Here is a 13,206-nt window from a genome sequence, read left to right as displayed (position 1 = left end):
AAACTCCCCAAACCTTACTCCCATTGAGAACTTGTGGTCAATCCTCAAGAGGCGGGTGGACAAACAAAAACCCACAAATTCTGACAAACTCCAAGCATTGATTATGCAAGAATGGGCTGCCATCAGTCAGGATGTGGCCCAGAAGTTAATTGACAGCATGCCAGGGCGGATTGCAGAGGTCTTGAAAAAGAAGGGTCAACACTGCAAATATTGACTCTTTGCATCAACTTCATGTAATTGTCAATAAAAGCCTGACACTTATGAAACGCGTGTAATTATACTTCAGTATTCCATAGTAACATCTGACAAAAATATCTAAAGACACTGATGCAGCAAACTTTGTGAAAATTAATATTTGTGTCATTCTCAAAATTTTGGCCACGACTGTAGGTAGATTTGGAAAGATGGATACAAATTATTTGTTGCAAGTTGGGGGGGTTCACACCTAGCTCAACTATTAGACAATTCTTTAGTAAAAGGTTGAAAAGTCTATTGTTCAGCTAATAGCCCATCCTGCTTCTGAAAAAAATATAATAATAATACTTTTTCCCCTTTCCACGTTACAATTGATAGTGTTTTTAGCCACAACCGGCCCCAACCCCAATTAAAACATTCGATAGCTTGCTGGACTTCGGGCTAGAATGTTGAGGGTTTGAAACCTGCTCCCTGCTTGTTTCATTACATTATTATGCCGGTCTCAGAGCAAATAGCTTGGATTGTTATTCCCATCTCGTTCCTCGCTCTCTTCCACGCGTCATTATCCCCCTGAGTGGCTCGCTTGTGGACATGCTGGCAGGATGTACTGTGTTTTATTCTGTATATATGAATTACAAATCAGCCTTTACTTAAATCATGTTTCTAGTCTATTGCATAGTTACAATGTGTAATCATTGATGTCCCAGGGGCAGGAGTGGAAAAGAATGTTGACGTGTATAATTGTAATACATCATTCAAAGAATGGAGTTTGATACACCTGGTATTGGATATGATAAAACTTGCGAAATAGCGATTTTCATAATTACATTTTATGACAAAAACAATATGCACAATCGTTTGTCTCTACATTAACTAACATATTCCTCTCAATTGTACATTTTTAGCTTGACTCGTTATCACGTTATAATTACTTAAATTTGCTTCCACCATAATGTTTTGTCAGCCATCTTTGCTGAAGAAAGTCACCAGGGACGTGTAGCTCGCATCAAATTCGTCATTGGAACCACTCAATATGATGATTGGTAATATAAGGCCACAGGCCCCGTGTGGCTCAGTTGGTAGAGCATGGCGCTTGCAACGCGCTTGCAACGCCAGGGTTGTGGGTTCGATTCCCACGGGGGGCCAGTACAAAAAAAAAGTATGAATGTATGTACTTGTAAGTCGCTCTGGATAAGAGCGTCTGCTAAATGACTTAAATGTAAATGTAAATGTAAATATAAAAACCTTGGGACCAAAATGCATAATGAGTGCTCTAACTCCCCCTTGCAGTGGTCTGGAGCACTGCAAGGGGGTGGGTACCTCTAAGTCCCGCGGTGAAAGCTCGCAACTTTTAAAGGAGGAACCAGTGTATGTTTTTTATTTTTGTAAATTAGTAAATTAGGAGTAGCATAGTAGCATTCGCGTGAAAGTGAAATCGCGAACCACCGCATTTCACCATGGCAAGGCGACTGGTAATATGGCAGAATATAAACAGTGTAGTTATTCACTCCACAAGGCAATCAAACAAGCTAAACGTCTGTATAGAGATAAAGTGGAGTCGCAATTCAACAGCTCAGACGTGTGGCAGACAATCACAGACTACAAAAAGTGCCAATGCCATCTGGACAAGAGGAATACCTATGTAAGAATGCTGTTTATTGACTATACCTTAGCATTCAACACCATAGTACCCTGCAAGCTCATCATTAAGCTCTGGGTCTGAACCCCGCCCTGTGCAATTGGGTCCTGGATTTCCTGACGGGTGAAGGTAGGAAACATCACCTCCACTCCATTGATCCTCAACACTGGGGCCCCACAAGCGTGCGTGCTCAGCCCTCTCCTGTACCCCCTGTTCACCCATGACCGCATGGCCAAGCACGCCTCCAACTCAATCATCAAGTTTGCAGACGACAACAGCAGTAGGCTTGATTACCAACGATGACGAGACAGCCTACTGGGAGGAGGTGAGCGCTCTGGGAGTGTGGTGTCAGGAAAACAACCTTTCACTCAACATCAACAATACAAAGGAGATGATCGTGGACTTCAGGAAATAGCAGAGGGTGCACCCCCCCCCCCCATCTACATCGACGGGACCGCAGTGGAGAGGGTGGAAAGCATCAGGTTCCTTGGCGTACACACCACAAACAAACTGAAATGGACCACCCACACAGACAGTGTGGTGAAGAAGGAGCAACAGAGCCTCCTCAACCTCAGGTTGAAGAAATTTGGCTTGTCACCCAAAACCCTCACAAACCTTTACAGATGCACAACTGAAAGCATCCGGTCGGGCTGTATCACCGCCTGGTACGGCAACTGCACCGCCCGCAACCACAAGGCTCTCCAGAGGGTGGTGCGGTCTGCCCAACGCTTTAACGGGGGCAAACTACCCGCCCTCCAGGACACGTACAGCACCCGATTTCAGAGGAAGGCCAAAAAGATCATCAAGGACATCAACCACCCAAACCACTGCCTGTTCACCCCGCTATCATCCAGAAGGCGAGGTCAGTACAGGTGCATCAAAGCTGGGACAGAGAGACTGAAAAACAGCTTCTATCTCAAGGCCATCAGACTGTTACACAGCCATCACTAGCACATTAGAGGCTGCTGCCTATCGACATATACTAGAAATCACTGGCCACTTTGAGGAATGGAACACTAGTCACTTTAATAATGTTTACATATCTGGCATTCCTCATCTCTTATGTATATAATGTATTCTATACTATTCTACGGTATCTTAGTCCATTCCGCTCTGACATCGCTTGTCCATATGTATAGTCTTAATTCATTCCTACTTAGATTTGTGTGTATTGGGTATATGTTATGTAATTTGTTAGATATTACTGCACTGTTGGAACTGGAAACACAAGCATTTCCCTACAACCGCAATAACATCTGCTAATCACGTGTATGTGACAAATAAAATTTGATTTGGGATTGGGCTACACACAATCCACAGCTAGGCTATTTAAAAAATATATAAAAAAGCTATTGATCCTATGTGGCTAAATTATAGGCATACTCCTGGTGTAGTCTTCCAAATTTTTTCATTTATTTCTTAATAACCTCTTGGAAATAGGGGGCGCCCTGGATAAAATTCTGGATAAAATTGTGCCCAATTTAAACGGCCTCGTACTCTGTCCTAGATCATATGATATGCATATTATTATTACTATTGGATAGAAAACACTCTGAAGTTTCTAAAACTGTTTGAATTATATCTGTGAGTAAAACAGAACTCATTTGGCAGGCAAACTTCCAAACAGGAAGTGAAAATTCTGAAATGGGTCTCTGTGAAAGGCATTGCCTATTCAATTGTCTTGTAATTATGGATCTGTATGCACTTCATACGCCTTCCACTAGATGTCAACAGGCAGTAGAACATGGAATGAAGTGTCTAGCCTTTTCTGGGACCGGATGGGACTCGTTGGAGTGAGAGGTCAGCCATATTGGTAGTACTTGGCTTCGCACTTGGGTTTGTCATATCGTTGTCCTCAATGCGTTAGGTAGACACGAAGAAATGCTCCGTCTGGGACGTTATTGGATATATTTGTGAAAAACATCCTAAAGATGGATTCTCAACTGAGTTTGACCAGTTTATTCGACTTTTATTATGACTTTTTGAATTTTTCGTTCATGCGTAAAATCTTCATGGACACGTGAGCTCCACCATGCTAGCCAAAGTTGCTAATTCGACAGAAGAAACTGACATTCTAAAACAAAACAACGGTTTATTGTGGAACTAGGATTCCTGGCACTGCATTCTGATGAAAGTTCATCAAAGGTAAGGGAATATTTATGATGTTATTTCGTATTTTTGTGGACTCTTTGGACTCAACATGGCGGAGAATGGCTGAGCACTGTCTCAGATTATTGCATGCTGTGCTTTGTACTAAAGTTATTTTTTTAAATCTAACACAGCGGTTGCATTAAGAACCAGTGTATCTTTAATTATATACGAAACATGTATTTTTCAGCAAAGTTTATGATGAGTTTTTCTGTTAGATTACGTGGCTGTCTAAAATTTCTCCGGACATTTTGGTGCCATTCGTGACCATGGCGGCAATGTAGAACCACGATTTATAGCTATAAATATGCACATTTTCGAACAAAACATAAATGTATTGTATAACATGATGTCATAAGACTGTCATCTGATGAAGTTGTTCAAAGGTTAGTGATTAATTGTATCTCTATTTGTGGGTTTTGTGAAAGCTATCTTTGCGGTGAAAAAATGGCGTTGTGTGTTGGGCTATTGTGGTGAGCTAACATAAATATATGTTGTGTTTTCACTGTAAAACATTTTAAAAATCGGAAATGTTGGCTGCATTCACAAGATGTTTATCTTTCATTTGCTGTATTGGACTTGTGATTTCATGAAATTATATTATATGATATCCCTGTGGCGCTAGGCTAGGCTATGCTAGTCAGCGTTTCTGATGAGGATGATCCCGGATCCGGGATGGGGGGTCCGTAGAGGTTTTAACAGACAGCAGGAATTAAATAACTTCAACAAATATATTTAAATGTATCATCTGGGGTGCTGCAGCACCTCCAGCACCCTTCCCGTGCCTATGATTTTATATGGAAATAAATTATGAGAGTTGCAGGCTCATGTCTATCAGAGCAGAGTGAGGTCATAGAAAGTGAATGTATTTCTAGTTCTGTGAGAGGTACAGGCACGCTTCTCTGTCTCACCACAGCAATGGCCAGGCGTTGGTCTACGGTTACAATATTGCGCCAATCATAAATTCAGGCAGGCCCAACTCTATTCAATTCTTAGAATATCAGCCACGTTCACGTTACGTTTTTTAGGGGGCAGGATAATTACAGAGGTAACTTTAACTTCACTAGGGTAGGGGGCAGCATTCAGAATTTTGGATGAAAAGCGTGCCCAAATTAAACTGCCTGCTACTCAGGCCCAGAAGATAGGATATGCATATAATAGGTAGATTTGGATAGAAAACACTCTAAAGTTTCTAAAACTGTTAAAATAATGTCTGTGAGTATAACAGAACTGATATGGCAGGCAAAAACCAGAGGAAAATCCAACCAGGAAGTACTATTATTTTGAAAGGCTGTTTTTCCATTGAAAGCCTATCCACCATACAAAGACTTAGGATCCAGCTCACGAGCTCTCTGGCTTCCTCTACATGTTGCCAGTCTTTAGGCATCGTTCCAGGCTTTTACTCTGAAAAATGAGGGAGATACAGCACTTTCAATCAGTGGCCAGTGGAAATTTCCATTCATCAGCCATGCGCCTGATCGGGAACGCGCCTTTCTTGTTTCTCCTTTCCTATTGACGAAGCTTTTGTCCGGTTGAAATATTATTGATTATTTATGACAAAAACAACCGGAGGGTTGATTTTAAACATCGTTTGGCATGTTTCTACTAACTTTTATTGTACTTTTTTGTCTGGACTTAGTGCACGCGCCTTAAGCATTCGGATTACTGGACAAAACGCGAAAACAAAAAGGATGTATTTGGACATAAAGAGGGACATTATCGAACAAAACAAACATTTGTCTAACATGGAGACCTGGGAGTGCCACCAGATGAAGATCATCAAAGGTAAGTGATTCATTTTAATGCTATTTCTGACTTTTGTGACACTCTCCTTGGCTGGAAAATGGCTGTATGGGTTTCTGTGGCTAGGTGCTGACCTAACATAATCGCAGAAAGTGTGCTTTCTCCGTAAAGCCTTTTTGAAATCTGACACAGCGGTTGCATTAAGGAGAAGTTTATCTTTATTCGTATGTTTAACACTTGTATCGTTTATCAATGTTTATGATGAGTATTTCTGTAATTTGATGTGGCTCTCTGCACTTTCACCGGATGTTTGTTTGAGACAATGTATTTCTGACCATAACGTGCCAATGTAAACTGAGATTTATGGATATAAATATGAACTTTATCGAACAAAACATACATATATTGTGTAACATGAAGTCCTATGAGTGCCATCTGATGAAGATCATCAAAGGTTAGTGATTCATTTTATCTCTATTTCTGCTTTTTATGACTCCTCTCTTTGGCTGTAAAAATGGCTGTATGGTTTTCTGTGACTAGGTGCTGACCTAACATAATCGCATGGTGTGCTTTCGCAGTAAAGCCATTTTGAAATCGGACACTGTGGTTGGATTTACAAGAATCTTTAAAATGGTGGATAATACTTGTATATTTGAGGAATTTTAATCATGGTATTTCTGTTGTTTTGAATTTGGCGCCCTGCAACTTCACTGGCTGTTGTCGAGGTGGGACGCTAGCCTGCAATAACTGGTCAGTATTTGCCAAATAGTAAGCCAATATTTACCTCCAGTTATTAACAACTTATAAATGCACTTAAACACTTATAAGATTAAGGATACCTCCTCCAACTGTGCAACTATTGAAAATAAAGTTGCATGATGATACATAAGGGTTCAATATTACACGCATTTGTAGGTGAATTTAAAAATTGTCAATAGTTGGAGGTAAATAGTGGCTTACTATTTGGCAAGCACTGACTGGAAATCAAACTATTTTGACCAATTTGTTATAACATTTATTAAAGGTTTATAATGCATTTACAAATGATGAAATAACTGTTAATATCATAATTACAAACTTTTTGTAAGTCCTTTAGAAATGGAACCTTATCGTAAAGTGTTACCAGAATGGGTACATTGCAAACAGTGAAAACATTTCTCATGCCAAGAGAGGTACTGGATCCTGGCAAATGGTTTGCGGAATGAAACAGTCCAAAACTCAGAGGTGCCGGATCAAATTAAGCACTTGTTATACTATATTATCATTAGTTCACATTCAATAGAGGTAGTCTATGGTAAGTTAACGGACACAAAATGTGAGCATATGCCATGAAAAGCAAGAAAAATACTAATATCCCATCACATTTACATAACTGTGCAGGTTCTTTTTATGGGTATCAGGTTAACCCTATTTTAGAGTGAAAACACTAGCTTTGGCATATCAGAGGTGACCAAAGAGGAATGTGAGTGACCTAACCCCACACTAACGCAGAAGAGGACTTTTATGCTTCCTACTCAATTCTTCCTGACCGGGCCAACTTACTTATTCATTACTTCAGCTCTGTTACACTCACAGAGCAAGAACAATTGCACTACAAACCTAATTATAATTCACTTCACATTGTTCACTAAATATAATAACCAGTCGGTCACTTTATGTTATGTGACGGCTGTCATATTTGATTGTGTACTGGCCCCCCAAAAAATGTTGTAAAAATGCTTAGTAGGTCAAACTATAACAGTACAGTCCAGTAATTTTAGGTAATAGCAAGAAAAACTGTGTATTCCTGTTTACAGAAGAGTGATGCAAATATGAAATCAAGACAGGAGAAGAACAACATTTTTGGAAAACCTTCAGAACAACCTTTCACCCAGAGTCCTGTTACATATTAGTAACGGTTGCAATAACAAGTATGTTTCTGTTTAAACATTCTCTTCAATTTAGAACACAGTAGAGAAAGAAGATACGAGAGGGGGAGAAAAAGCTGAAAAATGTCAGGAGTCCCTCCCAAGGCCAAGTTGCGGTACTCACTAGAAATCAGTGCAGTCAGATTACTCTTTGGTTTGCATCCCCGCAAATGCATCCAGTTAGCCAGCTCTCATCTGCTTCCCCCGAATCTACAGGATGCCCCCGGGTGAAGACGTTGCATTTCCTGACTCCCTCCCTCACGGTTAGGTCCAACCCCCCAGCTCTACAGGCTCAGGGGCTGAGGTTTCCCCTTCTTTAGGACTTCACTCTTTAGTCCCCACAGCCTGAGCATGCCTCCTAACCCCCTTCCCTCATGTACTCCACTCTCTCTCTTCGAATCAACACAGGAAGCCGCCCTGTTGACCAATCAACATGCATGGATAGGCTATGACAATGCCCCTGGCATTTGGTGGAAGTGAGGCAAGTTCTCTTTCCCTGCCCTCTATGGTGATTCCCCAGAGAACTCACCAACTTCTTTTAAAGGCACAGTAGCCCCTTTTTTTCACTTGTTGCTTCCATGGAATAATTCCCACAGAATTCCCGTAGGGTAAAAATAATGAATTATTCTGAGAGGTCCATCAAGTTAAGCTTTGACACATGCAGGTGCGATGGAAATATAGCAATGTGCACTTCTTTGTTTGTGACCGAGGTTCCACAAATGAAATATGTTACTTTTTATGGATTTAGATTACATGTACATCTTCATGTATGTTGAAAACGGTTCAAAACGTTTTGACAAGAGAAATAAGAACACATGTGGAGAATATCTTCTGGAAATGTATGATTAAAGTCCACGACCTGGAGGGGCAGATAAAACAAAAAGAGTGGCTACGCATCCTGTGTTTGTCCTGCCCCCCGAAATGCCTTTTCCTGTTTTCTAAACCTCTTTTTAACATTCTGCACATGTTGTTTTTCTGCAATGTAATATCCCTATAGTGTTATGCTATCTGTGGTTAAAAGTTGAAAAAAACATGCATTTCCAATGTAATGTTTAAACAGGGCTAATTGTTTCATGTAGGTTATGCAAGCAAGAAATAAGTGTGTATGCTAAGAGCGTCTGCTAAAATAGCATAACACTATAGGGATATATAAAAAAAAAAAAAGTGATGTAAATCTAATAAATATTAGAGTATGAATTATCAGAGTAATGAATAATGGCACTAGAGGGAATGGCGGCCGTTTACGGGCTCCTGACCAATTGTGCTATTTTGTGTATTTTTGGGCTGTAATAAAATAAAATTAAAATGTACATAATGTATCCGCCATCGTTTCCTATGTCAGAAAAAAGCTTTTGGATATCAGAACAGCTATCACTAACCTCCATTTGAACGAGGACTTCTACCTCAATGAGTAGGAGGCAAAAGACATATTGATTATCACAGACCAGGCCCAAATCCCAGACACTCGAAGGTGGAGACGGCGCTATAGATACCTGACAAGACTATGTCGGAGAGTGGATAAATCGCCTCTACCCTCCATTCTATTGGCGAAAGTGCAGTCACTGGAGAATAAACTGGATGAACTCTGTTTGAGACTATCCTATCAACGTGATCTGAAGAACAGCAAAATCCTATGTTTCTCAGAGTCGTGGCTGAACAACGACATGGTAAATATAAATCAAGATGTTTTTTCTATACATCGGCAGGACAGAACGGCTGCGTCGAGGAAGCTCAGAGGGGTTGGGTGTCTCTTAACAACAACTGCCGCACAATTTCTAATATTAAGGAAGTCTCCAGGTTCTCCAGTTTTTCACTTTACCTACCTCATGATAAACTGTAGACCACACTATTTACCAAGAGAGTTATCTATATTTTTCGTAGCTGTCTATGCAAGGGTTCCCAAACTTTTTCACTGTGGCTCCCCCTTCCAGCATTGGGGAACATCCCCCGCCCCTTGTCTATAGCTATGGGCACAAGCACTCATGAAACAAACTGTTCACACCCTCTTGTTGGTGGCAATTTTACACTTTGTCATGGGGCGCAATTTGTTTTGTTCCAGTTTTAAAGTAAATTTTCTTGCAGTTCTATACAATTTGCCATGTCTAATGTGTATTTGTGCTATGTGAGTGACAAAAATATTACAACAATATCTATGGGCTAAAAAACCTAAATAGAAAATTGTTAGCTGACATTAGTTGATCTGGACATTTCTGACAAGTTCTAAATAGCTATCTAAGGTATGCAATGAAAAACATGAGGAACTGATGTGGAACTACCCAATTTCGAAATTGCACCTTGTGCATTCTACTATTACAACTTTCAAAAGTAAGTTTAAAGCCGGACCACTGTGCCCACCCTGCTGACCCCTGGGGGCGCACCCCACAGTTTGGGAACCACTGGTCTATAGTACCACCACAAACCAATGCTGGCACTAGGACTGCACTCAATGAGCTGTATAGGGCCATAAGCTCTATAGTGCTCCTAGTGGCTGGTGACTTATATGCAGGAAAGCTGAAATACGTTTTCTCATTTCTACCAGCATGTTACCTGTGCAATTAGAGGCAAAAAACTCTAGATCACCTTTACTCCACACACCGAGACGCATACAAAGCTCTCCCTCGCCCTCCATTTGGCAAATCTGACCATAAATCTATCCTCCTGATTCCTGCTTACAAGCAAAAACATAAACAGAAAGTACTCAATACGGAAGAGGTCCGATGAAGCAGATGCTAAGCTACAGGACTGTTTCGCTAGCACACACTGGAATATGTTCCGGGATTCATCTGATGGCATTGAGGAGTTGCCCACATCAGTTGCCAGCTTCATTAATACGTGCATCGTCAACGTTGCCCCTACAGTGACCGTACATACATATCCCAACCAGAAGCCACGGATTACAGGCAACATCCGCACCGAGGTAAAGGCTAGAGCTGCCGCTTTCAATGAGCGGGACTCTAATCCAGACACTTAAAAGAAATTCCGCTACGCCCTCTGACAAACCATCAAACAGGCAAAGTGTCAATACAGGACCAAGATCGAATCCTACTACACCGGCTCTGAATCTTGTTGGATGTGGCAGAAGCTGAATAAATCGCATGATCATTACACAGGTGCACCTTATGCTGGGGACAATAAAGGGAGTAATTCTGTTTAAAATAAAGCCCTTTTGTAGGGATTCTGATTGGCCTGGCCCCTGTCCAGTCATGTGAAATCCATAGATTAGTGCCTAATGAATATATTTCAATTGACTGATTTCCTTACATGAACTGTAACACGGCAAAATCTTTAAAATTGTTGCATGTTGCGTTTGGTGGGAAAGGGTAGTACAGTTGAAGGCGGAAGTTTACATACACCTTAGCCAAATACATTTAAAATCAGTTTTTCACAATTCCTGACATTTAATCCTAGTAAAAATTCCCTGTTTTAGGTCAGTTAGGATCACCACTTTATTTTAAGAAAGTGAAATGTCAGAATAATAGTGTAAAGAAAGATTTATTTCAGCTTTTATTTCTCACATCACATTCCCATTGGGTCAGAAGATTACATACACTCAATTAGTATTTGGTAGCATTGCCTTTAAATTGTTTAACTTGGGTCAAACGTTTTGGGTAGCCTTCCACAAGCTTCCCACAATAAGTTGGGGGCACTTTGGCCCATTCCTCCTGACAGAGCTGGTGTAACTGAGTCAGGTTTGTAGGCCTCCTTGCTCGCACACGTTTTTTCAGTTCTGCCCACACATTTTCTATAGGATTAAGGTTAGGGCTTGTGATGGCCACTCAAATACCTTGACTTTGATGTCCTTAAGCCATTTTGCCACAACTTTGGAAGTATCCTTGGGGTCATTGTCCATTTGGAAGACCCATTTGTGACCAAGCTTTAACTTCCTGACTAATGTCTTGAGATGTTGCGTCAATATATCCACATCATTTTCATTCCTCATGATGCCATCTATTTTGTGAAGTGCACCAGTCCCTCCTGCAGCAAAGCACCCCCACACCATGATGCTGCCACCCCCGTGCTTCACGGCTGGGATGGTGTTCAATGGCTTGCAAGCCTCCCCCTTTTTCCTCCAAACATAACAATGGTCAATATGGCCAAACAGTTCTATTTTTGTTTCATCAGACCAGAGGACATTTGTCCAAAAAGTACCATCTTTGTCCAAATGTGCAGTTGCAAACCATAGTCTGGTATTTTTATGGCAGTTTTGGAGCAGTGGCTTCTTCCTTGCTGAGGGGTCTTTCAGGTTATGTCGATATAGGACTTGTTTAACTGTGGATATAGATACTTTTGTACCCGTTTTCTCCACAATGTCCTTTGCTGTTGTTCTGGGATTGATTTGCACTTTTTGCACCAAAGTACGTTCATCTCTAGGAGAAAGAACGCGTCTCCTTCCTGAGCGGTATGATGGGTGCGTGGTCCCATGGTGTTTACACTTGCGTACTATTGTTTGTATAGATGAACGTGGTACCTTCAGGCGTTTGGAAATTGCTCCCAAGGATGAATCAGACTTGTGGAGGTCTCCAATTTTTTTTCTGAGGTCTTGGCTGATTTCTTTTGATTTTCCCATGATGTCAAGCAAAGAGGCACTGAGTTTGAAGGTGGGCCTTGAAATACATCCATAGGTACATCTCCAATTGACTGAAATTATGTCAATTAGCCTATCAGAAGCTTCTAAAGCCATGACATAATTTTCTGGAATTTCCCAAGCTGTTTAAAGGCACAGTCAACTTAGTGTGTGTAAACTTCTGACCCACTGGAATTGTGATACAGTGAATAATTAAGAGAAATAATCTGTCTGTAAATAATTGTTGGAAAAATTACTTGTGTCACGCGCAAAGTAGATGTCCTAACCGACTTGCCAAAACTATAGTTTGTTAACAAGAAATGTGTGGAGTGGTTGAAAAACGATTTTTAATGACTCCAACCTATGTGTTTGTAAACTTCCGACTTCAACTGTACAGTCCCAGTCAAAAGTTTGGACACACCTACGCATTCAAGGGTTTTTCTTTATTTTTACTATTTTCTACATTGGACTTCCTGACAGGCCACGCCCAGGTGGTGAGGGTAGGCAACAACACATCTGCCACGTTGACCCTCCACACGGTGGTCCACCAGGGGTGCGTGCTTAGTCCCCTACTGTACTCCCTGTTAACCCACTACTGCGTGACCGGGTGACACGACAATGGTAGGCCTGATCACCAAGCTCAGCCTACAGGGAGGAGGTAAGAGACCTGGTAGTGTGGTGCCAGGACAACAACCTTTAAATCAACGTCAGCAAGACAAAAGGAGCTGATCATGGACTACAGGAAACAGAGGGCCGAACACTCCCCCATTCACATCGACAGGGATGTTGTGGAACAGGTTGACACCAGTGAGAGCATCTTGACTGGCTGCATCACCGCTTGGTATGGCAACTGTTTGGCATCTGACCCAAAGCGCTACAGAGGGTAGTGCATACAGCCCAGGCGGTGTCAGAGGAAGGCCCATCCAAGTCATAGACCGTTCTCTCTGCTACCGCAAGCGGTACCGATGCACAAAGTTTGGTTAGCTATAACACTGCTAAATAGTTCACCA

At 41.3% G+C, this 13,206-nt stretch overlaps 1 protein-coding gene across 6 annotated transcripts in view; it reads right to left on the bottom strand.

Annotated features, from left to right (window-relative positions):
* Positions 1 to 13,206, bottom strand: part of cntrl (centriolin) — a 105,567-nt gene that overhangs the window by 56,364 nt on the left and 35,997 nt on the right. The gene's annotated exons all lie outside the window — the stretch shown is intronic.

Source organism: Salvelinus alpinus, chromosome 5 (genome assembly GCF_045679555.1).
Source record: "Salvelinus alpinus chromosome 5, SLU_Salpinus.1, whole genome shotgun sequence".
Lineage (NCBI taxonomy): Eukaryota > Metazoa > Chordata > Actinopteri > Salmoniformes > Salmonidae > Salvelinus > Salvelinus alpinus.
This window is presented reverse-complemented; position numbering and strand designations above follow the sequence as displayed.